At 43.5% G+C, this 27695-nt stretch overlaps 1 long non-coding RNA gene across 1 annotated transcript; it reads right to left on the bottom strand.

Annotated features, from left to right (window-relative positions):
- Nucleotides 1-683: 683 nt before the first annotated feature.
- LOC109636546 (uncharacterized) lies at nt 684-27618 on the bottom strand. The gene is made up of 4 exons (XR_002203207.2): nt 27335-27618; nt 15941-16077; nt 5577-5674; nt 684-3222 (listed from the first exon to the last, which is right to left on the bottom strand). It is a non-coding gene; the product is annotated as an uncharacterized lncRNA (long non-coding RNA).
- Nucleotides 27619-27695: the final 77 nt, after the last annotated feature.

Below are 27695 nucleotides of genomic sequence, written 5' to 3'. Positions count from 1 at the left end.
AATAATCCCCTTTGCTCTTTTTATTAGAGGTCTTACTTTTATTTTTTAATTTCCAGCTGTTGTAAAATGTATATATCCAAACACACATAATCCTTATTTCAGAAGTGATGGCCATTCACACACTGTACCTGAGGATAAGAGACAGAATAATTACACTATACATTAAATGCAATTTATTATTAAAACAACTGCTCCCTGTGCTCTCCACTAAACCATAGCCTTTGTAAAAAAGAAGCAGAACTGCCTGTGACCCACCTTCTCATAAATCGCGACAATGAATGAGCGTCGTTTGCAGTAACCTCCATGACACATGGCCATTTTGACACCACAGATGCTGCTGCTGTATGGGAACTCATTTTATTTCCGTACAAGTAGCAGTTGGAGGAGTGGGAGTCATCTTGAAACTCAAGACTCATTGCGGGTTTTAGTAAACACAGCACCTGGGTGAGGCTATCGCCAGAAGTCAGCTGCCGTTTTGAAGCACAGCTGCACAGCGTGGCCTCCAGAGAGGCGCTGGCGTGCCCCTGGGGCTTCCTGCAAGGTGGAGGATGAGGAAGATGCTGGGTATGAAACTGCAGACTCACCCCAATCAATGGCGTCTGTTGTTTTCACTATGATGTGGCACTGTGGCTTTTTTTTTCTCTCTCGCTGTGCTATTACCAGTAAAGAAACTGTCCACCATCTTGCATGAAAGATTTTATTACACCGTGCTGATTCACTGTTGCTCATGATGAGAGCGCGATGAGTAACAAAGTGTGTGAGACGCACAACAATCAAATGCCACAGGGCTGCTGCTGCTGCAATTATATAGATACGATGTGACAGTAAAGCTGTGGCAGTGAGTCAAGATGTGGCCGGATGATAAATGTGGTGTTGGGACTCTTTCAGCCGGCAGGATCAGGGGCCACTAAGACGATGTGGTGATATCTCCTGACTCTTCTCACAGAAAGCTCAGAGTTAAAAATAACACTCTGACTATAAAGCCGCATCACATTAAGTAGTAATCGCTGAAGAATTTAAAACTTTTCCACCACATAGACTGACAGCGAACAATGTGCTGCTTCTCTTTTCTCCTTTGGATCACAAGAGCCGCCTCGACTTTTCTCATTTCCTGTGTATCTCACTTAATATATCCTGTAAGCTTGTCACTAGTGAGCAAGAGCAAAAACTATATTAGAACCCCAAATACTTCACTCACAAATGAAACATTTTGCCGACTGCCGACGCATCTCCCGTGCCTGGACCGAAAAAGCACAGTCCTTGCTGCGAGGGACACCGCTAACTCAGCGGCTTGTCTCTCCCCCTCCATTCTCCCGCACGGTGATTTGAGTGACAGTGTTGGAATTGACAGAAGTGGATGAGAAGGAATGTTGCTTTATAAAGGTCTTCTGTGGCCCGCAGGAGGAGGGTGACAGTGGGAAGAAAGATCCGGGACACGCAATGCGCAGAGAGAGAAGAGCCCTGAGCTGACAATGTGGCCTTAATCTGAATGACAAGGTCTGCACATCAGCCCTCAAACCAGCCTGGGTTTGGAGGGAGGGAGGGAGGAGGGGGTGAGAGAGCTGAAGGGAGACAGGAGGGGAATGAGAAGGGAGGGGGAGGGCGGATGAGGGTGTCCTTCCTTCAAACATGTTGGCCTTAATGGCACGGACAGCTCTGACATTTAACCACTGAATCATTTTTAGATAAGTGGATGTGGTGCGGAGGGCTGTGACTTGTAAAAATTTCAGGAGGCGTTTTTCAGGCTGAAGAAAGAAAAAAAAAAAAAGCGTTGAAAAAGACCAGAACAAAACCTCCGCTGGGGATCACACAGCACAGTTCCTAATGAGAGGAGCGAGCCCCAGGTTAAGAACGAGGGCAGATTATAGGGGAGAGAAGCGAGATCCTGAAATTTATTGTTGGACTAGTTTGGAAAATTTGTACGGAAGTGAACTGATAGTTAATTTCTCTTATACAGCAACACAACCAACTTGTACAGAAGTGAATCAATGAATCTGCTCTTTTGAGTAACAGACAACAGTCCTGGTCACTTCCAGAGGAGGAATCACTATAAGCGTGATGCAGGACACTACAGGTAAAGGCCACATACGCTGAAAGAGAAAAGCTATACAAAAAAAATAAAATGCCAAAGCTGCCCCGAACAACATTCACAATAGAAAACAAGCCGGACAAGTTTGCGTAAACAGATCCTGTCAAAACAGCCTCGTAATTCCGGAGAGACATCACACAGGAGGTGATCGGATTACTCCAAAATAACAAAAGAGCCGCCTGCGCTCGATATCACAGTAGCGTGTGAATGAGTTGTTCGTCTTTAATGTCAGAGGATTTCCTTTCATCAGCGCAGGTAAAGGAGAAGGTTGGACTCAAAATGTGACGCAAGAACTTTTTTTTTCTCCCCTTCATCTCTTCCGCCTCGCTGCCCTCAGCTGAAACTTTGTGTGATTATCCCTCCATCAAGCTGGTTTTTCAAAAGGAAACCTTTGCTTGGAAAAACACACTGGATGAAACAAAATAAAAAATGACTAAAATGGGCTTAAAAATTAAAACTGAAATAGAGAACAAATTTAAAAAAACACTGAATGTCGATATGATTTTGTGATGATTACAGTTCTTATTATGTAATTAATGCACTTGTAATGCTAGACAAAGACCTGTGAGCATTATGGCTCTCAATTCAAATTTCACTGACAAAGCCTCTTATAAATATAAGTTATTAAGTATACATAAGTATACATTTTTATGAAATAAATAAAAAATCCTCACCACGTGCCTCTGAGACTTTTTTGGTCAATGAGTCTCAGTAGCAGAAATATTAAGAAATTTGTTGTGACCTTGAACCTTTAAGATCAGAAAAAAGGAAATATAGCAGCCAGGTTTTAACGTTTACTGTTTTGCGTTACAGTGGAAATCCCACTCTATGTCTTTCTCTCACCTTCACTTGGTCCCCCCCCTCCCTCTGTCTCTCAGAAGGGGGAGGAAATTCCTGGCGAGGGTGCTGAGAGTTGTTGCTCTGCGCCTGCAGGTACAAACCGGCCTCCTCTGTCTGCCTGTCTGCAGATATCATACCGCGACGTGATCTGTTTAGCTGCCTGACTTAATGCTCGTGTGCCTCCGGCTGTGTGTGTGTGTGTGTGTGTGTGTGTGTGTGTGTGTGTGTGTGTGTGTTTTGACTTCTTCCATCTTCTCACAGCTGGAATGGCGTCGCCCACTTAATCTGCTGCCCTGCGATTACAGACACACACACAGAAAGATAGACAGACTTTTACTACACTGATATTTACACATTGAAACACTATTAATCTTCTACTACACAATGTGAAGTTAACAAGAAATTACACACACACACACACATGCAGTGGCAAGATGGTTTAGGGACAATGGGGTTGATAACACTGTGGTGCATGCAGTGAAAAACTGACACAAAACATCTGAATACTTTATGAATTTATCAAAACTAACAATTCTGCTGCTCAGGACATGTCCATTTAAAATGTTTCGATGTGTTCAGGGTCTGTACATCTCACACAGAAGAGCAAGAGGTTAAATCCCCTCAGGATTCTTCCTCATCTGTTCCTATGTTGTATACTTTTCATTTTTTATCCTCAGGTTGTCAGGGCGCTGACTGATACAGGCTGACATGTACGACCACGCTCACCAGAACACAAACAGACACACTTGAGTAGGGGTCTGAGTCCAGCTGGAGGTGGTCTCCTGCCAAACATGCAGGCAGGTTGCCTGTATTCATAATCATCACACACGCGCTGATTGGAACTGACAGCACACACACACATGCAGACACAGTTGGAGAAAAAAATCCACTCGTGAGTAAATCAATATTTCAAGGGCAACCTGCTGTTCTAAAAAATTTATGAGGAGGAACTATTTTGCCTCCTCTGATGCATTATTCTGTCTCTGACTTCCTTTTCTGCCATTTCATCCACCGCCACGACCACATCCACACTGAACATTAAAAAAACAGAGAGGGAGAGCCGTTGAGAAAAGAAAAATAGAGGTGGATGTGGACGAGGAGACATCCACAACTGATGTAGACCAGCAGCGGTGAGCGATGTCGTGAGAGAGGAGCAGACTGGCGAGAAAAAGAGAGAAGTGAATAATGGCCAGTGGGCTGAGAGAGCGACAAGGAGCGAGAGAGATGGAGGAAGAGAACATCCCTCTCTCTCTCTCTCTCACACACACGTACACACACAAAACAGAGAGAGACTCCGCAGGGCGCCATATAACAACCTTCCTTGTCATTATCATCGCCCAGCCAAAACCGCTCCTCCTCCACCTCCTGTCTTCAACACAATCATTGCCCTATCGTTTACAGTGTGCTGCTAAATGGGAACATCGATAGACACATCCATTAGCAGCGCGAGTCCTTCGTCTCTGATTCTCAAGTGCTTTTACAGCCAACGCACGCTGCACCTCAGCCGACTGTTAACCAAGCTAGCCACGCGCAGGCAAACGCCAAACTGATGGAGTGTGTCATTACAGCTGGTTAGCAACACGCTCGCTGCAAGGGTGGTCCCATCAGTTAACCTGCAGCTACAAACCAAGACGATGGGGCTGCGCTCTGATTGAAGTAGCTTTCCTGCGAGCAGCGCTCCTAGAATTTCTCCTCTGGATTTATATATTTATTCCTTTGTTTTTCGCCCCATGTCTTCGATGCTGTAAACTGTCACGGTGTCATTTATTTGTATGATACAAATCTATCGCAACATTTTTTTCACTGCAGGATTTCCTTTTCTTCCCAGTTTCTTTTTTACTGCAAAGCAATATGCTCTTAAGGCATCAGGAATCCAAATCTGAAAGGTGCATAAGGTAAATATGATAGTGTTGTCATCCTGGGTGACAGTAGCCACACTCACAGGTATTTATTGGCTATTTTAAAAAAAACGTATAAATAAAAATATGAAGTTTTATGTCAAAGAGCAGGATCAATACAAAGACACTAATCATATTTATGATGGTATTAATACTTTGTAAATCTAAATTTGAACCATCGTTACTGTAGCTGTACACAAGCAGCTGTTTGACAGTTGCGAAGTTCATAATAAACGCACACAGGCAGATTGAGAAGAAGGGCAGATCAAATGGAGGGAAGGGTTTCCCACCATGCCGCCCAATACACTGTAATTTCAGCTCACATTGTTTTTTAGAGGAAGGGAGGGAGGGAGGACGCTGGGAGCGGCACTGGGTGAGTAAGAGAGGGGAGTGAGGTTGTTGGGGTTTGTGGGAAATGTGGTGCAGCTGCTGAAGTTGACTTATGAACATTGGTTTTGACTGATGGAGACAGAAAAGAAAATGGGGTAGGTTTTTGTGCACACAAACACACACACAGACAGACACTATAAATGGCATGCATGCCTGCAGACAGTTACTCCTGATGTAAAATGACACTGGAAATTAAGGTTTGTAACAAAATTGAGGCTTTGATGATTGTAGGCAACATTATTTTTTCAGATCATTAAACTGTCATTCAATTAATCAGATAATCTGAGATTGAGATTGTTTTCTCACATTCACACACACACACATTTTTCACTCCTGACTCGGTGGTCTCTGATTCTTACCGTAACAGTCATAGGTGTGTGTGGCAGGCTGGTGGTAGACCGCAGACAGACTCTAGGTGCCGCGTGTGTGTGTGCGCGTGCCTCCTTCATGTCTGGACCTGGGCAGAAACAAACAGGAAAAAAAAGCAAAAGATAAATTCAGGTGTTGTTTGGTAAACCTTGTTATTAACAAGTCATACACACACACACACACACACAGAGACACACAGTGATTTAGAAAGAAGCAAATGAATGTACACTCTAAAACACACACACAACTGTGTGACTAAAAAAGTTTATGAGTTTATGACAGTGAATGTGTCTTAAATGATTCACCAACACACTAATATGTGTGGGAGTGTTAAATACCATATGTCTGCAGTTCATCTTCTCTAAAGGACTCACACACACGATTTTATATGTACAACCAGCCCACTCACAACCCAATTCGTATGAACACTACGTGTGGTCCTGAGAAACAATGACAAGCAGTCGTTAACAGCGTGTGTACATTAACACAAGAATCATCTTTAAATAAAATACAAAAAGAAAAAGGTGGTTGGATGAGAACAATACTGTGATGCCTCGAGAAGAAGACGCTCACACAAACATTTTGAATCAGACACTTTTCAGTCTCTAAAATCAGATAAAAACAAAAGAACACGCTGGTGGTTTTGAGATGCGATGGCCATCGTGTCTATTCTTATAAAGCAGTAATGTTGCTGATGCACTTTCTTGTGGTGCCTTAAACACAACAAAGAATTGAAGCATGATGGCGTCACAGGGCTGTTATGTATTATATAGAGCTGGGTGTCTGACATGCCCGCAGTGTGATGAGGCTGGGAGGGAGCGATGTGCGCTGAGACAGAATGAATTATCAAAAAGAATTTCTGAGTACAACATCTTAGGTTGACCAGATGGAGAGGGAGAGAAAAAATATGAGTACAACCTGGAGACGCAGTGTGGGGGCGAGTGATGTAGCCTTCCTAGTATTTAACTAAACCTATTCATAATTTAATGTGTTTGGGGAAAAAAGAGACATTGGATGTGAGAATTTATCAAACACGGACAGTGTTCAGCTTTTTTCAACAAGATACAAACTGAAAATGTTCTGTGTTACTATCATTCTCTACACGAGCTGCACAGAGGAAGAGTGAACTACAGCTAATTACTCGTCTGTAAATTAATCATTTTATAGTTTGGGCTGTAAAAAGACAGAATATGGTGAAAAATTATATTTTTTTGCTGCATCAAAAAAAATCATCTTTTTTTAGACACTTAAGCTGCGTGAATAATTTCTTTGAGCTTGCTGCTGTTTGTAGATTTAAAAAGTTCCTCAGAGTCATTTAAAGTATTTCTTCTTTGGTTTAAGAGTGTCATGGCTTAATAAACACATGGAGAAGTCTAAATGTGCAGTGTGAGTACAGTGTGTCCTAGCTAGTTTCATTTGTACCACCGCCAAGGAGGTTTTGACCCCTGTCTGTTTGTTGTTTGTTCATTTTTGTGTTTGTGAGCAAGTTAACACAGAAACTACTGGACTGAATGCCATGAAACCTGATTGAAGGAAGCTGGATAGTGTGAGGATGAAATTTTGGTGTTGATCTTTATTACGAGGTGGATCCAGGATTTATTTTTTTAAATGTGTTTAACAAGAGTTCACATTTTTGGATGTTTTTGATTTTTTCTATGAAAAAATCTAATGGATCTACTTGAGAAAAACAAAATCAGACATATTTTGGGTAATTCGATGCAGTCTGGTTGAATTTAATTGGATTGTTGGGCTTTGGTGGAGGTCTGTGTTCCGCTGAGTTTCTTCTTTGGTTGCAGAACCATTTGTTCCTGAGCAAACCTAATCATGTCACGGGTTAATTAAGATATGTAGCTGTCTAACTCTGCAAAGAATATGACCTAACCCATTTTAGTTTATGTAAACATCACCAGTTTTGGACCTTAAGTCTGAAACAGAAGCCGGCTCCCAATCCTAAACTACAAATCTGTGTTGAGAGCCTGAGGTTTAAACTTGACGTTTTATTACATGTGGCAGTATTACATATTCTAAACTCACCACAATTTGACCTTTTGGCCTTTTTCCTTCATATTGTAAGTGAGTAGTCTAGACAACTCTAATGAAAGCCATGCTGGAAAAACAAAACCCCAGCTGTAATTAATGAACCCAACAGTTCACACATACAATATGAAAACCTGGTTACAAATGAAAACACATAAGAGAGAAAGAAATAAAAAAGGCTGCTGAAAGGTGGCTCTCTTAAATAAGACTTTCCAGTGAAATGTGGTTCTTGTGAATTCCTCTCTGCCGGATCTCCATCCACACACACAGAACAATGATTGACCTTGGCCGGATGAAAAATTGCCTCAATTGTTCACACTTCGCTTTGATGTTAAATACAGTTACGCAGGGCGGCACAGGAAAGCTGCTGAAGGAGAAATTAAACCCTTTTTATGCTGCCTGTAAGAAATGGCCCCCTCGTTTCTTTTTCCAAATGCACCCTTTGTTCAATTCACTGCATCTGCCAGAATACATACATGCAAGTCACTATTTCTGTCCTGCAGAGCTAATAAGTCCTTCAGTTACTGCTCTTCTCCATGGTACATCCCCTCATACATTCACTATGTTTTCCGAAACCACTTCCTACATCAATCCCCCCCCCCCCCAAACTCTCCACTTCTACCTCATTGTCCTTTCTCTCTCTCTCTCTCTCTCTCTCGCATCCCTCGCTCTGCTCCAGTAAGCAGACTTGCCGAGACCAGGGAGGGCACCTCCGCCATTCAGGTCCCGGCACGGAGTCACCAATTTATACTCTCATTAACGGATCCATGTGCTGCTCAGTACATTACAAAAAGAAAAGAAAAAAAAGCCCTGGGACCACCCATGTTTTTAGGCCCCTTCAAAACAAAATGCAACAATAAAGATCTGTGTTCCCTCTGCCAGCTAAATGAGCCAATTCACGCGAAAGGGGGAGAAAAAAAAAAGAAAGGTTCCAAATTAACAGACGTTTTGATGCTACACAGAGTGTGTATGTGTTAACGAGAAGATGCTATTAATCAGGACTGAATGCTTGAAAGGTCCTTGTTATCAGATCGACTGGCCTTGCAGGTTTTGTTCTTTTTTTCCACAAAGTGAAGGAAGCTGTGTGTAAATGACAACAAAAAGACAATTGGACGTGTTAAAACGTTTATATTGACTCCTACCGCATAAGACTAACTGATAAGAGAATGTGGAATCCTGCAACTCCAGATTCTTTCCATCGAAACTGAACCGATCTTCAAATGTGTTCATTTCATGGGAGGGATTTAGTTTGAGAGCAGCACGTCTGAAGTGGAACAGCAGTCACAAGGTGCTAAATCCTTATTTCTAGTGACCCGGGGGATATTTTTCTTCCTGCAGAGAGTGACAGAGAGGCTACAGGGTCGAGCAAATACCCCCCCGCTACAAGTTATTAATGAACATACCTCCTCGCTGTTGAAAGCAAACTCTGTACTTGTGGCCCTGCGTAGCTCAGTGGGGAGAAAACAACACAAACATTGCATAAGTGAAGAGTTCAGCTCTCTGGGCCACCCAGGGTTGAAATACACTCGAATGACTAAGAGATTTTGACTGTTTAGGGAAAAATCCTGGAGTTTTGTGTCGGGTTCTTTGAGCAAAATAGGCAAACACAGAAAATATATATTTAAAAGCACAGACAAGCACTTATGGTATTCATATATATATATATATATTTAATTTTTTTGTGATTATCTAGCTTCTTTTCAATGTTCAAATAAAAGCTTGGGTAAAAATGTTTAACACAAGGCTGAAGTTGGTTCTGTGAAAACGCACAGGGCACAGACTCACAGTCGTTCTTTGTGAAATAACGCCGTCATTTACTAATGCACCTCCATGAATGTCAGGTATGTCTGCCAAACTGTTTTAATAATATCTTTATTATTAATTCACCGTGTCCAGAGAACCGGCATGGGGACCAGGCCAGGAAACTAGTGTCATGGCTGTTTTACTTCTGTGGTCTTTATTTCGGAGCACATTATAGAATATGCTGATCTCTGTGCTTTGTCAGAATGTGCTCCCACCATATTATGCCTGTTTATAATAAAACCAGTGCAGACATGTAGAGCTAGACCACCCAGAGCCGTCACCCGTACACTCTCCTTAAAGAAAAGTCACGAGTCTTAATTATATCCATCCTCTGGGCGTGTACTTCTGCTCAAAACAGACATCTGAGCCGACCCCCCGCCCGCCCCACCACCAACATGCCGCAAACCTCACTGAAGCTGCATGGAAAGAACTTTTTTGGGCAAACACGTCAACCTTAGATGGAAATAAACCTATTCAGCACAGCGCAAAGTTGTTTTTACTGAGGTTACCGAAGCTAATCTGATTTTACGTTGTTCATTGTTGGATTATCTCCTCCTGTACCCTTGAACTCGTAAATGATCCCAGACATTAAAAAAAGAAGAAAAAAAGTGCCTGTCGAGGTTCTTTTGATGGCGAGATCCACAGGATGTGAAAATCAAGTGGGTGAATTGTTTACCATATCAAAAGAGGTGCGATGAAACAGTAATATCAAAACCTGCACTTAGATGAAAGGATGGAAACGACAAGACAGCGCGCACACACACACACACACACACACACACATCTGTGCACTGTAATAAGGAGGCATGTGCTCCAGGGAGGAGGATGTTGTGACTGCATTGTTCTTTTTCATGATCTATAATTTTCAAGCCGCCAATGTGAGGGAGCAGCCTACTGGTCTACACTCACAGCAGAGACAGAGACATGAAGGCAGAAGGAGAAAGAGAGAGAGAGAGAGAGTGAAGTGAGTCTCAGCACAGGCAGGACCCCAGCGACTACCTGCCATACAAATCCTCCTCAGGCTTTGATCCACTGCCCACTTCTCTCTCGCTGGGTTTTTCTTTTTTCTGTGTTCAAGCAGGGCAACTATGATGTTTAGCCGAAGCGCAGTGAGATTCCGAGCCCGCAAAGTAATAAAAGAAGGAACTAAAAAATCTGCTACCAAGTTGAAACGGAAATGCTAAAAAAAATAAATAAAGAAAAAAGATTTGTCGTCACTCCTGTCTACTGCTTCCTCCCTAATGCTATCAATATGATACCCTCCAGGGATCATGGGGTTAATCTACTTCGCTTGTATATTAGCCGAGATCGTATCGAAGCACATTTGTTCCAAGCAGCGAGGCTAATGACCCTGAGCCGATGCTCAACGTTTGGCTGGGAACTCGGGGGGGTTTGTGTGTGTGTGGGGGGGGCTAATGAGAGGGAATGGGAATACGAGCTACGGTCCATCATCTACTTAGGACCTAGACAGCAGTGTCGTCCTTCCCTTGGTCTAAACACTCACACAGAAAAACACACACACAGGAAAACACTACTAGGAAACACAACCATTTTTCTCCTCCTGCATCTAATTTTGCTCCTGTCTTGTTAAGTAAATGTACAACATGCAGCGTTTATCATCAACAAATCAATACTACATTAATTTTAACGGATTGGTATTATTACTGTAAACAAGGAGTTCTGTCATCGAGATGGTCGGCAGCCTCCCGCTTCGCCTTCTGATTAATAACCTACCACTTCTATTCGGTGTCTTAAATTATTAAAAGTTATTCATTCCTGTGTTAACATATGTGTGAAGCTTTACATGGGTATCTGTATATCTTTAGTGTATATCCATATTTATTGTGCATAACTTGTCATCAAGTGGGTGTGACTGGGTGTGGGAGAGCTTCTGTTTGAAAATATATGAGTGTATTTCTGCGATTTGTCTTATGTATTGAGTTTTAGTGTGAAGGACCCCCTTGAAAACAAGATAATCTATCTCAAGGGTTTTATCCTAATAATGAACGATTCAGTGTCCGCTGCTAATCTTTACTGCACAAAATACTTTGCAGCACGAAACAATACAAAGCTGCGTGAATGCACACCCAAGCATGGAAGTCAAAGGTTGCACTTATTGCAAAAATCAAACACCATTATTCCAACAAGGATATAACATTAATGTTTAAAATGCAACGAGCGCCACCATGTAAATTAATAATAATACCATTTCAGGGGTTTGTGCTGTCTTTATTGCTGCAGCAGCTACTTAAAGCAGCAGCCATACTGTATATGGACGAACACATACACAGACTTGGTATAGCCGGGTGTGGACTCCACGACTGTGTGAAGCTGAGTGAATTCTGCTGCAATGGAAAACAGCAGGGGTCCACTCTGCTGCCTTTATTCAATTCAATTCGCCTCGCTCACTTCTCTGGCATATATAAGAATATTCATGTGTGTGTGGAAGAAAAAGAATGGATAGAGGCATAAATAACCTACTGCACTGTGCATGTCTCTATAAGTAAGTGCATCTGCAGGTGTTGGGGTAATACCTCCAATGGCAGACTAATGATTGGTCTTATCGACACCCTGCAGTGAATGTGGGCCTTTGTCTCCTCTCGGGACGCATTATGGAAAGCTTAGGGGGCTGCGTTTGACTCCTTTTCATTCTCTCACCCACTGATAAAACCCAGTACACACACACACACACACACACACACACACACACACACACACACACACACACACACACACACACACACACACACACACAAAAGGCAAATGTCATACGGCTCCTGCAAAGTTGAGACAAAAGACACCCCCGAACTCCTGTCATCCTAAATTGCAAAAGTTATGCACACAGCTCACAAACTCAGAAAAGGTCCCTGGTAAAATTACATTTTGGAAAAAAAGAATTATATAGCTTAAAGTCAATATAATTCATTTACGATATACAACAAATCGGGTGAGAGGATGGAAGGGGAAAACTACAGGATGTGTGCTTTAAAGTCAGTTTCAATATTCCTTTCACATTTACTGCATATTATACAACTAAGTTATAGCCAATAGAATAAATTGTATAGTTACTTAAAACACAATTGTTCTGTCGCATTCGATTAGAGCATTTTAAGTTAATAAAAGAGATTTAAAGAAATAACATTACCACCAGTACATCTATGACGTCTCTGGACATGTGGTTACCCTAATGTAAAATATCTGGATTTATTTAGAGGCTTTTATGTGGGCAAGTACATTTTTTTCTTCTATGTTTTATGATTCATGCTCCAAGACATTTCATAGGAATCTAACAATCGTAAAATTGTCTCATTTAGAATCAAATATAAATGATATATGATGTGGATAATGGCTCCTTCATTCATGTACGTCTGCAGGTATCTAAGGAATAGTTAAGAGCAAGTTTACACCTTTTTCCAGCTTCATGGAAAAAAAAAAGCTCTGTTCCTTCCTCAGTGTTGATTTGAGGGTTAGAGGTTGGGGCAGGGTCCCTCAGTCAAGCAGTTAATGAAATGAAAATGTTTTCCTTTCTGACGATGGCGAGACGTTTTTTAAGACTTCAGCACACTCCTCTGGGAAGTGTAGCCATTTCTACGGCTGTTTCCCGCTGAGTCTATAAAATCCTCCCTCTCTATCTTTCTCCTCTGTGTGTTCTTTCACAGCCTTGTTTTCAAGTGGTTATTGTGCCAAATAGCCGTTAAGTGCATTGTAATCTCACTCTGGACTCTGTCTTTCGATTCCACCTCATACTTCCCTTTCAGTCATTCACTGTTCACTTATTTTGTTGCACAATTACTCTAAGGGGATTATTGAAGCACAGAAGATCCCTGCTCTCTCTTCTACTTTCTATTTCTCTCTCGATGATAAAGAATATTCAAACCTTCGTTGAGTTGCCCTCTCTCTCTCTCTGTGTCGCCGGGGCCAAGCTGTGAGGATTTAGGGGCCTTATTTAGTAGGCAGGTAGAGTCGAGTCTCCCCCATCCTTCCCCTCTCAGCAATTAGACCAAGGCCAGGAAGTGCCGTGTTTTATGGCCTTATAAAGACATTAGAGGTATCGCTTCATTGCCCCCCCCCCCACACACTCTATTTACCAGTTCTACTCTATCTCACCCCTTTGTGATCCTCTCTCATTCTCACTTTGAAATCCTCCCCTCCAACATCCACCTCCGTCTTTTTCATCATAACTATCAAACCTTCTTTCTCTGTTCAATTTTTCACTCCCTGCCCCGTCATGCTCATCAGTCTTTCGTCCATCCGTCCGAACGTTACCATTCTTGACACTTGCCCGTCATGTTTTTCTTCCCCTTTCCCTGCAAACACAGTGTTGTGTTTCCTCCCCTCCGCACACAATTGAAAACCGTCGTCTATCTTTTCGCCGCTCTTTTGCACGAGCATTAAACTGAAAATTACTCGCTCTGTCCACCCGTCACGCAGCGAATCAATATGACTTGACAGAGTGACTCATTTGCCTGTCATTTTCCCATATGCGATTTCTGAAATATGAAACTGAGAGACACACTGTGGCTTGAGCCTCGCCCACCTCCCTGCCTCCGCACAGACAAATGGACACCAAAGAGAGAGCTGCGCTGCGTCTTGAATCCCGGCAGCTTTTTAAAAGCCAGCTTAGACAGACTTGGCTGCTCTTGAAAGACTTTCTTCCACTGGAGCAGAGGACAGACACAATTGAGAGGAAAAAGAGGGGAGAAGAAAGAGCAGTGGCATGTCTGGATATTTGCTTACAACACCCTCCACCTTTTTCCTTCCTTTCTTCCCCCTGAGAAGTCATTTATTCCTCAAATGAGTTCAGAACCACTTCCATTCCAAAACAACTCTGTCTGACCCACCTGGGGTTATTTGGGCAGAGAATTTGGACAATTCCTTTGGAGGGTAGTTTCCCAATTCTTTACACCAGCACTCCACACGCCCATAGCCCACCCTTTACTCTATCGTTATCATCTCTGTTCATAGACCTGAGACAGCGGGTGGCCTGAGAGCAAGAACAGAAGAAAAGAGAGACGATTGCACGGCTCAGGCAGACAGAAAAAAAGGTGCATGAGACGTGGAGAGCTAGAGGTGAGAATTGAGTTTGACTGCGTTGGTTTGATGTGAAATGAGACAAGCTGAACTGGATCTTTTAGGAAAACTCAGAAACCCTGGACTGGCTCCAACAAAATCGTCTTGTTCCTGTTCCAAGAAAAAAAGAAAAAATCCCACCGCTGCTACTGTAACCTCCGAGTGGGAGGTTGAGGTGGAAGGGAGTCTCACAAGAAAGGAGGATGACAAGAACGGAGAAAAAACAACATTTTCTTTTCCTCTGGCTGCCTCCTTCCCTTTAACCATTCCTCCTATCTGTGTACGGTGGCAGCCGCTCCGGCCATGCCTGCGCGCTAGAAAATGATTTACTGCCGCTTTCAGCCTCACACAGAGAGGGAGAGCAGGGAGATTAGTGTGTGAGAGACGCTCACTGTGGGAATCGCTGAAACACAGTTAAGACAATAAGGTGGCTCTTCTCCCAGTTTCACTCATGTGTTTGGGCTTTTGGCTTCGCTGTTCTCCAAGGTAAAGATTTATTTTTTCTCTCCCTGAAACATTGAATTTTCTATATTTTAATGAATGCTGGAGAGAAAAGGTCAAATCCTTACAACGTAAAATGGAATCCCTGTATACTGACATAAAACAGGAAAGAACAAAACATCTGTGATAACCCAGGTGAAGGATAAGTAAATACTGTTAATGTCCTTTTCACACTTCACCACTTGTAAGATCATGTTTAGTACATGAAATGTAAAGATATTTTATTTTTCTGAGATATAATTTTATTCAGAGAATAATTAATGGATCTTAATGAAAAAAATACAAATCTGACATGTTTAGGGGACTGATATTTCTGAGTGTGCAATTTGGTGCAAGTCAAATCCAGATCTCGTGGGTTTAAATGTGGTTTCATAAGGGAACTGTTGGGCCTTGGCGAAGGTACGTGCTCTCTGAGTTCTAGTTTCAGATTGTGGCAGTTGAAGAGTCAGAAAACCCAACTCTTAACAAATGGCGTCACTAGTCAAAGTATGTTATTTAACAGAAGCCACAGTAATGATGAGGAAACCATTTCCCACCAACATTTTCTGAGAAACCTAATCATAAAAATCAAGAAAGAACCGTTGCTGGTCGGCTCCTCATTAGTACGGTGAAATAAACATGTGGTAAAACAGAGGAGGAGATGAAGAGATTACAGACAATGCAGAAGAGGAGGATGAGGCAGGTGAGTCAGAGCCGGTGGTACGTTCCTCACCTGGCGGCTGTGGCTCGTCGCCAGGGACACACACAAAAGCAAACAGTTGCACTCGTACACATAACAAAAAGAAAAAGAAAAAAAAAAAATGAACATGCATGGAAACACTACATCAACCCCTGGTACACATCTGACTCAGGCAACCAGGTGGAAGGGCAACAGAGGACACACAACCACACAAACGCGCCCACACACGACACTTAACCCCAGGGCACAACCGAGCTCTCTTACCTCTCTTTCATCACTCGTCTTGTTCTCATCGCGTTCCTCTCTGGAGGGGTGGCGGGGTTCTGCTTCCCTTCCTCTGCGGTGAAGCCCAACTTCTAGTTCTGTTTCCTCCTCTCATGTCAGTCAGCTCTTTCCAAGACCTGAAACAGAGGACGACAGAAAGGGGAAAACAACCATTAAGACACGGTTTGAGTAGAACTGAGATATCACTACCAGAGAGGATCCTGGTGGGATTTCACTTATTGCTTCGCGTGGCGTAGAAAATAGTGTGAGATGCAGGCGAAGAGTTTCATGACCTATAAAAGTTTTCCATCCCAAACCTCAAGTCACTATTTTAAAAAACCTTTATCTGAAATCCTGAGCGATACTGAGACATCGTGAGTGACAGCACCCAGCGTTATATTTACACCGTGCACTGATCTTAGTCAGTGTAACAAGCTGTGAGGTTCATGAAGGGGTCAGGGAGAAGTGAGAGGCAAAGAGCGGCCATAGGAATTTTATCATTATCATCATATATGGCTGCATAATACAGTTTAAATATCTGTGTTGGATTGTTACTGTGTCTATTCCTCCTCCAGCTTTTGTTTGCATAGACGAAGCTAATTGTGCTATTCAGAGGATAATTTTATCACGACCACACTGCTTTGTACACAGACAGGGTTTGTGTGTGTATATTTACATACGTGCGTGTGCATGTAGGGCTTGTCTTACAGTGCAAAGATTAAATTGCTAACAGCTGTGACAGCCGACATTGCGCCCTTTTCGCCGTCTCATTTGCCGCCTACAGCTGCACAGATAAAAAGCGAGGGTTAAGCAAATATTGTACAATGGCCAGGAAACAATGGAGCATCTCCATCCCTCCCGTCCCTCACACTCATTCACACCAACTGCAGCTCTGCTGACAGTGTGAGTGTGTGTGTGTGTGTGTGTGTGTGTGTGTGTGTGTGTGTGTGTGTGTGTGTGTGTGTGTCTGAGTGCATGTGAAAAAATGACGGGAACGGCTTGTCCTCTTTATTACTGTGAAGAGAACAGACACCCCTGCTCCCCTCCCATTCATTTTAATCTCTATTCTTATTGATAAAGCTCCTCCGTCACACTCTCTCTGCCCGTCTGTGCCAAACCCCCCCACTCTATCCGCACCCCTCAAGCCTGGTGTCGACCCTCCCCAAAAACCTGGGCGAAGTGGCAACAGTGCTCCTTTGTTTGCCCTCCTCCACCTCCTCCCCCCCTCGTCCTGCCACGGACGACGCTGGTTAGCGGGGACAGAGGCATGCCTCGACAGGAACGCCGGAGGAGAGGGAAGGGAGGGAGCGAAGGATGGGGAGGGAGGGACAGCAGAGAAATATGTAGGTGGAGGGAAGGGAAGGGAGTTGGGGTCTTAAAGTCATTTTTTTCAGCCCCACACTCTCTTTCATTTCTGCACTTTTCTGTCCATTCATCATCGCATGAGAGGGGTCTCTTAGAGTGTGTCTGTGGCGAGCAGGGACAACACCCTCACTGAACCCACCGACTCCAAAAAATGAATTTACAGTGAACGGTTTCTGGTTTGGACTAAAGGGATCTAATTTTAAACTCCGAAGTCAAGATGAAGAAAAAAAAACTCTTTGACTCTGGATTTTTATTTCTGCTCGGAAAGAACAAACACTAAAATGTAATGTGCGTGATATTCCAACAGGCGATTTATAAAAATAGCCTTAAAGTACACAACTTGTAATTTCTCACTTGCGCAGAGAAAATACTGGACCTGCCCACTGAGGTTAGTGGAGGCATAATTTTAGCCGTTTCGTTCTGCTACCACGGATAGCGTGGCAAACCCAGTTCTCTAATAGCATAAATACTGCTCTTGTAATGGAGCCTGGGGCACGTCTCATTTGGAAGTGAAGGAGGCAGCACAGTAGAGCAGTGCTTTTTCTCTCAGCCAACACACACACACGCACACAGTGGCAGCTCCGAGGCAATCGGATCATTAACCCCAACTAATCTGCAAACATTATGTTTATAGAAAATGCTTTTCCAGCTTAGGCGCACGCATAGCCGAGCCATGCTAATTCATTTTGGATGTTTTTGTGTGTGCATGTGGGACGACGTGTTTGTGAGTTATGGTGACATGTATGAGTTATGGTGGCATGTATGTGTCCGCGCTGCTGGGTGTGTCACGTCGCTCAGTATGCATGTGTCATGGCTGCCTGTGCACTCGCTGTCTGCTGTGACAGACACAGAGAGAACATGACAGACAGTGAAAGAGTGTGTGAGCGTGACTGTGAATGTGCGTGTGTTTGTGTATTTGTGTGTGACTGTGTGTTGTGACTGTGGCTGCCAGTGATGCAGCTCGCAGCCTTGATCTAGTCTCCTACCTCTCTCGGACACCCTGCTGCGCCTGCTTCATTAATCAATAGGACAGATAAAGACAGACTCCCGCTGCGCTGTGAGGAAGAATGGTTGCATGCGTGCAAGAGAACGTGCGCGCGTGTGTGTGTTGGTTCCTGTCGGGTAAGGTGGCGAGAAAACCCTCGGGGAGAATGTGGCAGACGTGATGCAAACCTTCAAGGCTTCCTGCCCACACAGAGATCATCTGCACTGGATTTGCTTTCTTGTACCACTAGAGAAAAAAGTCAGACTCCATTTGATAGATGATGATATATTTGCCGGTGTATTAACCCAAACCTCCGGCGCGCATCCTTGTCTACAAAAGATCAAAGAAGAAAAACTAATTGAGCGTTTGAATTTTTGTGTTTCGGTTGGCGCCAATTTCAATTTCATTCCTTCGATTTCTCACCTTTGAAGGACTCAGGGTTGAAGGAAGTGGTGCAACAAAATTTGGAAGCGTTTTTTAATATACGCCAAAAATCATGCCGCTTTGATGCCACAACTTTTGTTCCTCCTCTACAGCATAATACTGGGATTCTCTTTAAAAAATTTGAAAAGCAGCAAAGGAAGCAAATGCTTGTGTTGCTCGGATGAGACTCTCACCCTAAACCAGGAAAAACTAAATTACACACACAATTGAAATGACTTTGCTCCAAATTAATGTGACTATCTACATTTCTTGAAAAAATATCACAAGGGCTTGTTCAGAAAAATCTTTGTGGAAATGTATTTTATGCAAAGGCGATGTCGAGGAAACTACTTAGAAGCTAAAAAATACATAACTCAAGCAGAGAAGGCAGAAATGTCAGAGCTCTTCAGATGTTTTCATTGTTTGAAATGTTTTCTGTCAATTAAAAAGCTTGTGAGACTGAAAAACTACCACTAATAAGATGGAGCAATGCATAATGACATCAAAGTAGCTTGTGGGGCATCGTCTTTACAAATCTACCTGGTGTATTTACTCATGTGCAGAGAAGGTGGGTTCCACATATGATGGTGCACGTTATAATCAACTGTATATTGTGACAGTTTAGGACAGAAGTAGTAATGACACTGACTTGGTTTAGAAACTGAGGTCCGACTGAAAATGTTCAGATGAGTCAAAATATGATCCAGGATTCAGACGCCCAAACTTTAACGCTGGAGCTTGAAGGTGAATGTGTCCAACTTTGTTTCAATTTCTCAAAAACCTTTCTCAATATTACACAAAAACCAGAAAATGCCAGATATTGCAAAACTCAAAATCGTGCATAAAATTGCCTTTTATTTTCTATAAGTAGAAAGTCAATCATCAATCAAGAAAAGTAAATCAAGAAAGTCCCCAAAGTGCAACAAAATCAAGTCCATAATTTAATTAATATAAGATTAATTTAAAATTTAGACATAATTACTCTAAGATAATAGGGTGTGAGGTTGGGGTATATTTTGTTACTGTGAAGGAGGAATGTGTGTCATTTCCTTGTGCTCCAAGCGTCCAACTGACTTGAATGTAAAGCCACAGAAGCCGTTTATCCCACAGCGCCTAAATCCTGCAGAACTGTTATCAGTCGCTGGGAGGTTTTTCCTCCACAGTACACAGCAAGGGCGTTTTTTTTTTTTTGTTTTCAATGCAACTTCTGATATTTGGCCGGGGCTCAGTGCCCTCTTTGTTAGCCATTGTGTGACATGAATGAATCGTTCTTCCAAGTTTCATACAGAGATGCACTGTGTGAAACCATAGAAACACCTTTGAGAGCACTACACTGACCGACAGACTGTGTGTGTGACACCAGAGTTTTAACTGTTAATCTTTTAACTGTTAAAAGAAAATTCTTTCAATATCAATTATCTTTTTTAATGGATTTTAATATTTTCTATCAATGATTGAATATAATGTAAATCATTATTAACCTGGTTTCTGGATGCTTATAAATGGCTCTGAAGTAGTGAGAGGATTTTAAAAGATCTTTTTAAATTCAAAGTGAGACTGTGGAGAAAAAATTAAAGACACAGTACCTAAATGTTAAAATTAGCTATTAGGAAAAAATATCACACTAACAATCATAGATTTGCAAAAATTAGAAAAGTGCATCTCTTCCAATTCTAATTTAAACTCAAATGATGTAGATTTTTTTTTGTGCTATTTATTACAAAACCTGTTGTTTACTTGAAGATAAAATGTGTTTCTAAAATTCGGAGAATATCCTCAGACTATGTCATGAACGTTATTTACAGAATTTAAGAAAGAAATACATAATGTAGACGTGTATAATGCAGTAGCTGTTTAAATGGGTTTAAAATCAGTATGTAAGTGATTTTTTTTGATGCAATGAGCTTAAATACCCAAAATTATAACACAAAAAAAACTGTTGTAACAGTGTATAGAGTACATGACCCGTTTAAATTCTTTATCCTTTAATTTATAGAAAAAAGTAAAATCCAGACATGAAATCCTGTCAGTCCCTCACCCGAGATGCCCTGATTGCATGGCCACATTGTGTGATTTGACATTGTGCCGACGCCTGACGCTCAGACAAAGGAGCCGGTGCAGGCCTCGAGGGGGCAGATGACAAACACTCCTAAACCATGGCCAGACATAATCCCCCCCACCTCCCGCCCAGCCCCACAACAAACGCACAGCGGAGGGGGACTTATTCAGTGCATATTAGGAAGGTGAAGGAGGCCAGGCACTGAGGGACTCTCCACACTTGGCTGTCCTAATCATCCGAGACAACCCCTCCAGAGGCGGGCCCCCGCCCAATCACCGCCCCGCCTGCGAAACCCCACTCCACCCCCTGACGCATGACCCAGACACATCCAGGAGCGTTTACAAGGGCGGGCGGCCATGAAGTGGGGAAGCGGACCAAAATGAACAGCCCCCCCGGGAGCTGTAGTTTAATTGTCCATCTTCTTGGTCCAAATTAAACAAGCTCGAGCGCATTCAAATATCCACACACACACACACACACCTCTCCCACCACCATCACCCTGCTTAACAGACTGGCACGTTCCATAGAGCATGCCACTGATGCAGAATGATGAGCGAGACCCCATTGTCTCCTTGTATTGTCTTCAATTAGGCAGGAGATGATGGGAGACAATGACAGAAGCATTTGTAATCATGAGCCTCACAAACTCATGCTGGGACACAGAACTTCATTATGCCCAATGGTCCCTCATCGGCGATAAAATGCTGAATCTGTGCGGCTCATCTTCAGGAAGTTTTTGAGCAGAAATGGCTCAGAAAGTGAGTCACCAGGAAATACTGCAGGGGGTTCTGAAACTGAACACAACAACAGACCCGGGTGGGCAAGTCTTCTTTTATCTGCGCTGCAAGAAAACAGCAGGTTTCAACCTGAGTAATTGCACCCATGATCTTACTACATATGCTGTTCACTTACCTGAAATCGCATCAGACGCAAGTTTACAACGCTGGTATTTTTACAAGTCAGAATTGGGAGTGTTTTAAAAAAAGAAGGAAAAGGTGGGGGAGGATAATAAATCGCTGATAATACTTTAAGAAGAACAAGAAACTCAAAGCATTTCTGAGCTGTTTTTTCAGGGGATGAATTAACAGGCGTAAAGTGTAGTCATGATGTCTTTTCATCTCTAGCACATAAATTTTGTACAAGCTTAGTGCTGCGAACAGAAGCTCCGGCAGCACTGGTGTCAGCTCAGAGCCGTCTGTAGAAATGAGACTTCTTTAAGAGAGAGAAAGGAAAAACTTGAGAGCGCATTATCTGCATTTACCTGGAGAGCGTTCAGCTGAGGAATGACTCTAACCCGACATCTTGCCGGCTTTGTACCTCAACCCGTCATTTAGAATCACCTTCCAGCGTGGCTGTTGGGCTTTGATAGAACCATCCGACCGGACAAATACCGCTTTCATAAAATTGTGCAAATGATTTCTTTCAACTGGGATCGCAGCGTTATTGTTCCCCCATCCCTGACCCCCCCACCCCAGTCTTTCCTCTCTCCTCACGGCACAAAGAACTAATCTGAGACGAACACTCGCACCAGCTCTGACACATTGTCAAACCAAAACCAGGGTTTTTTTCCAAATCATGTAAGTGAAGCGTGAGGTAAAAGCCATCATCCACGGAGGACAACAGAGGGGTTAGAGGAATAGCTGCGCATTTTCCCCAAATACACGCCCCATGGATTATATATTATGCTCCCATTTTACCCATCTATCCCCTCAGCAAGCTCTTCCACATGTACAGTATCAAAGAGGGACTAGATAGATCCTGAGACGTGTTTGGTTTTGCCCATTTGCAGATGAAATCAGCCTGCAACGGGTGCCAGTGGGAGGGATAGCCGTCGAGTCGAGCTGCCCCGGGGCCAAACAACCTTTCCTGCAAGGCCCTGTTCCCTTATCTGATTCCAGCAGACGGGGCAAGATGATGGCCATGCCAGCCAGAGCCTTTGATTTTTTAAGTCTATCTCTCTGCCTTCACACTGCGTTATTGATCGCCGACAGACCTCATTTTGTTCCTCCCGCTAAAAAAATGCTTTGAGAATGCTCTATTTGTAACGTGATCACCCAGATGAGGATGGCAGCGAGGTGGACAGACACTAATCCTCTCTTTAGTCCCTAGCATCGTCTGCAGAGATTTTTTGGGGGGGACTTTCTCATTGCCTGAGGCCCAGATGACTCCCTTCTTCCTGACGTGAGTAGGGGTCAGGGTATAATCCACACATAAGCGTCACTTTTTAAGTAGAACAATCGCTACGGTTGTTGACCTGGGAGTTGTGGTCAAATTTGATGCCGACCACATTTAACATCCACTCAAAAAAAAGCTCCCTTTCGCAGTTAATTAAAATCATAAGCAGCCTGATCGACGCTTCCTTCATGACTGTTTTTGAGTAACTGTTAAACGTGCTCATCGACCTCCACAGACCTGACACATTCCTCCATGTTGAACGGTACAGTTCAACAGTACAGTGCAGGGAGCATCTGCCTCATCGCTCCACCCAGATGGCAGCAGAAAGTATGTAAATTGGTTCATTAACCTTACAGCGCTTTAACCAGTGGGCCATGCAGAGGTCTCGTTCCATCCGGGGTTCCTTGAATTTTATTAACGCACATTAATGGCACTGAGAAACTTTCACGAATGGCCCGAGGTGGTTCGCGGTGGTGTTATCAAACACTGTACTAATTATTCATGACATCCCTCTGATTAACACTCCTGTGATTATTGCACCATGTCAGATCATCTTTTTTTTTCCGCCCCGTTAGAAGACAGTCATCCATTTTCTTGGCGAGAACATATTTCAGAGGAAGGAAGGGGGGGGAAATGAAAGAGGCCCGATATCGTCACAACACTCCCCCCGCCCCCCCACTCCAACTAGGATCTTTAACCTCTGACAATAGAATGTAATGAGGGAAAAGAAGCAGGGTGGGGGTGAAAATGTGAAAAGGATCTGCGTTTTTCATGCAGCGTTTCCCCCGAGCGCTTGCAAACTGTGTGAAAAATTAGCTTGTGGTGTGTGTCAGCGAGCGAGCCACCAGCAGTGAGGACTTGCACCTGGAGCAAGGAGGGGCATGTGAGAGGTCAGGGGTCAGGATTGGAGTTCTCCCTCTTCCTGAGAGGGCCAGACGATCCCTGCGGCTGCGTTGCACAATATGGGCCTTTCACATCTCCCTCCTTTTTCTCATATGCACTTCCTTTTTCCTTTTCTCCTTTTGGAAACACTGCGGTAATCCATAACCCACTCAACTATCAGTGGCTCAATTATCCCTCCTGTTCTCTCATTTTCTCCCCTTGGACGGAGATTCAAAAACAATTAACCTCTTCACGGCTGGAGACTTTTCCCAGGAAAGGGCACAGTGGTAATTGAATGACTCCACCATTTACATTCCTGACCATGACTTCACTCCTTGGTTAGAGAAAATCCTAATCTGTGGCTTTGTGATTGTCCGATGTTATTATCATGGATGTTGTATAATCATGCTATAAAGACAGTATTTTACTTGAACGGGATTTAACAGGACAATTTGGTGATGTTTACATAAAACCCTGTTGACCTACTTAAACACAATAGATTTGCATCTTTCTGACTCAAACATGTTGACAGGTTAGTGATGCTTGTGAAAATGATGCCTTTGCAGAACCTTAAAATAATAATTATTCTCGTGTCAAACTGACTTTCCTGTAAAGTGGACGATTTCACACCGAGTGTCTATAAGCTTCAGCGCATCCCCCCACATCCTCAGCCTTCAATAAAATGTTCTCCTCTCCCCCTTCGTTACGGAGGGGCCTCCTATTCATCTCCAGGTAGAAAGCCTCAAAGTGTAGGAGGGCAGAACAGCTTGCTGCACCCATTGAGCTTTTTATTACTTCCCCCTTCAAAGGGTGGTGGCAGAGGAAGAGACATCCTCCGTCTCCTTGATGCCATGATACACACAAGAGTCAGCCCTCGGAGAGAAAACACTCACAAACAAGTGGTGGGATTTCGACCAGAGCCCTGTGCAAATGTTACCAACCCGTGTTCTTCAAAAACAACACATCAGAGAAGATTACATGGTTTGCGGACAAAGAGAGAACACACTCCAGCTGTTATAGGGGATAATCTTTTAACAAACAAGTCGATCAACAACGAACGCTTGAAGAAAACAACTCGGAATATGCACAAAAACGATTAACCGCGTTCAAGTAGAAACACAGAAAAACATTGCGTACAACTCCACTTCGGATTTCCACTGTTGTCAAGCAAAGACGTCCAACAAAGAGTCCACTCCAACCAGCCATTTTGCATAAAGCAAGCTAGCTTATTATCTAGCTTACCCAGCAGCAGCCAAATGATGTAATCCCCAACCAACACACATCGAGAAAACAAAGACGTGTCTTCCTCTGAAAGGAAAACACTCCCGAAGATGTCTGTCAAAAATCAAAGTCCACATATCGAAGCATTTTCACCAACTCCCACGTCTAATTAGCGCTTTCCTTCTTCAGAAGCCACCTCGCCTTAAGCCCCAACTCTAAGACGCCAACCACCAGAGTCGAGGTGCGACAGAAAGCATCCGAGGGCCTCGTTTAAAACCTCCAGCACAGTTAACATTTTCATTTTCAAGCATGATAGTGTTTATTTTTGAAGCTCAAAAGTCTCAATCTTTGCTTATTAATAATAATAATAATAATAATACAAATGTTTTATTGAACCCAATCCCAAGATTAAGTGTGAGAATTATTTTCACACTGGAAAAACTTAAAACACAAGGAAACATCAAGCTTCAGGGTCTCTTGTACAGAAGAAAAAACATCTGAGCAGTGATATAATTAGAAAGTATGTGAGAAAACCAAGTAGCACAGCACGTTTGAACAAAATGGAATAAAATAACTACAGGCACCGTGCCATACCTACAGTCGTGCCGACGCTCACAGGAAACAGCGGCGCTGAAATCTCACCCTCTCGCACACAGACACACAAAGAAGAAGAAGTCTTTGATGTTTCCTCATGAGTGTGTGTGTGTGTGTGTTGCAGCTGTGTGAGTCACCCACCCTACATGCAAGATCCATACACAGAGGAGGCAGCAATTGGAGCAGTGGCGATAACACACACACACACACACACACACACACAAACGCAACGCATGATAGTGATGATATCAGAGGAAAGAGGTAGAGAAGGGACAGGCAGGGCCGAGCCAGGCCAGCAGGAGGACAGAAAAAGAGAAGGAAGAGAACGAGAGGAAAAACTAAAGGAAAAAAAAAACTGGCCGTGCTCCAGACAGACTGAAACTTCTCTTGATCATTATGTCTAGCCTTCAGGTGACTGGGGTCGGACCGACTGTTGGCGGTTGTGAGGTTGAGGGGTGGTGGGAGGCAATGGGGGTGGGTGTGTGTGTGTGTGTGTGTGTGTGTGTGGGGGGGGGGTTATAGATAACACAGCAGCCAGACAAAGAGGGAATAAGAGGGCTGCCTACATACCACCAGCATCAAGGAAAGGGAGGGTGTGAGGCAAAAGGGGGGAGATAAAGAAAAAAAGAGAGAGGGTTATAAAAATTTGATTAGATGATCCTTTGCTGAAGTGACTTTCTGTGTCGGTTTGCTTTTCTTTCTTTTTTCTTTTTTCTCCCCCCTCTCCCTCTCTCTCTCTCCTCAGTTCCCCTCCCTTCTCGCTCCTCCAGAGCAGCGCCGCCTCAGAGAATGGGGCAGACAGATTTTATAGGTCCTAATTAAAGCCATCTGAAGCCTTTCAAAACATCAAATGGCCCCGTTCCCCACCACCACCACCCACCCCTCACGCTCTTTCCCTCTGATTGTGCAGAAATCAGGGAAAGAAAAAGGGTACCACTCACTTCTAATCAATAAAAGGGTTCAGTGAGTGACATGACCTCAAAGAGTCTCTTGTCAGACTGGAATTTGACAGGGATGCTTGTTTGCTCATTCTCTAAAAATAAAAGCATTCCCAGTACAGCCCTCTTTTTTCTCTTAGGGACATTTTCTTTTTCTTCTTTTTTTTTTGGTCATATCCTGGGTTGGAAATGACACATGGTTGTTGAAGATCCACCCTTATCCTGTCTGGCTGGTTGAAGAGAAGTGCAGCCCTGTTGGTTTCAGTGCTCCATTTTTTCTCTCCCCTCTTGTCCACCCCCCCCATCCCCCCCCCCCTCTAATTGTCCTCATTGAGCCGTGTGGACCGGTTGCACTGCCTGCCTGGGGTCAGAGGGTTTGCAGTGTGCTTCTTTTTTTTAAATCTATATTTCATGCTATGGCGCTGCGAAGAGACAAGCCACACATGCACATCCACATCCACACTGAGAGAGACGCACAGCCAGTGCGCACGGAGCTGGATGAACTCTCACATCATTGAGCACAACGTGAAAAACATATAATGCAGCGATTGAAGCGGTTTTTAAAGCTTTAATTCACATGTGAATGTAAACAAAAAGGACAAAAAGAGCGCACAGGGCGCAAAAGTGACACATGGAGCCATACATATTACACAGAACAAACTTCAAAAAGATAATAGATACGAGGTAACTACGAACTGTTAGCGATAAATAAGGGATTAAATGATACAAAAAATATAATATCGCCTACTTACGATTCATTTCAATAACTTCTGGGCGTTATTGTCTCGCCCCTGCGCCCCTCCGAGCGTTTGGACACGGAAAAAGCTGTTGTGCTCCTCCCGGCGAAGCGCGCTCATTCTCTGTGATAGCATCGGGTCAGCTTCATGCGCCGGCGGTGATAGTTTTACGGAAGAGAACCATCGGATTTCTAAATTGTGCAGAGGAGGACACCGCGGACGTCCGATTCCGCCGGTGTCAGGTCTTCAGTGATGCCCGCACTCGCCGGGATTGTGCGCTGAGAGGAGAGGGAGCGCACAGAAAGGCGTCATGTGAGCCGGGCGGGGCTGCGCCATTGGCCAGCCGCGGATCAGCGTGATGAGGCTGCTCCTGCGC

The sequence above is a fragment of the Paralichthys olivaceus genome, chromosome 3 (assembly GCF_024713975.1).
Source record: "Paralichthys olivaceus isolate ysfri-2021 chromosome 3, ASM2471397v2, whole genome shotgun sequence".
Lineage (NCBI taxonomy): Eukaryota > Metazoa > Chordata > Actinopteri > Pleuronectiformes > Paralichthyidae > Paralichthys > Paralichthys olivaceus.
This window is presented reverse-complemented; position numbering and strand designations above follow the sequence as displayed.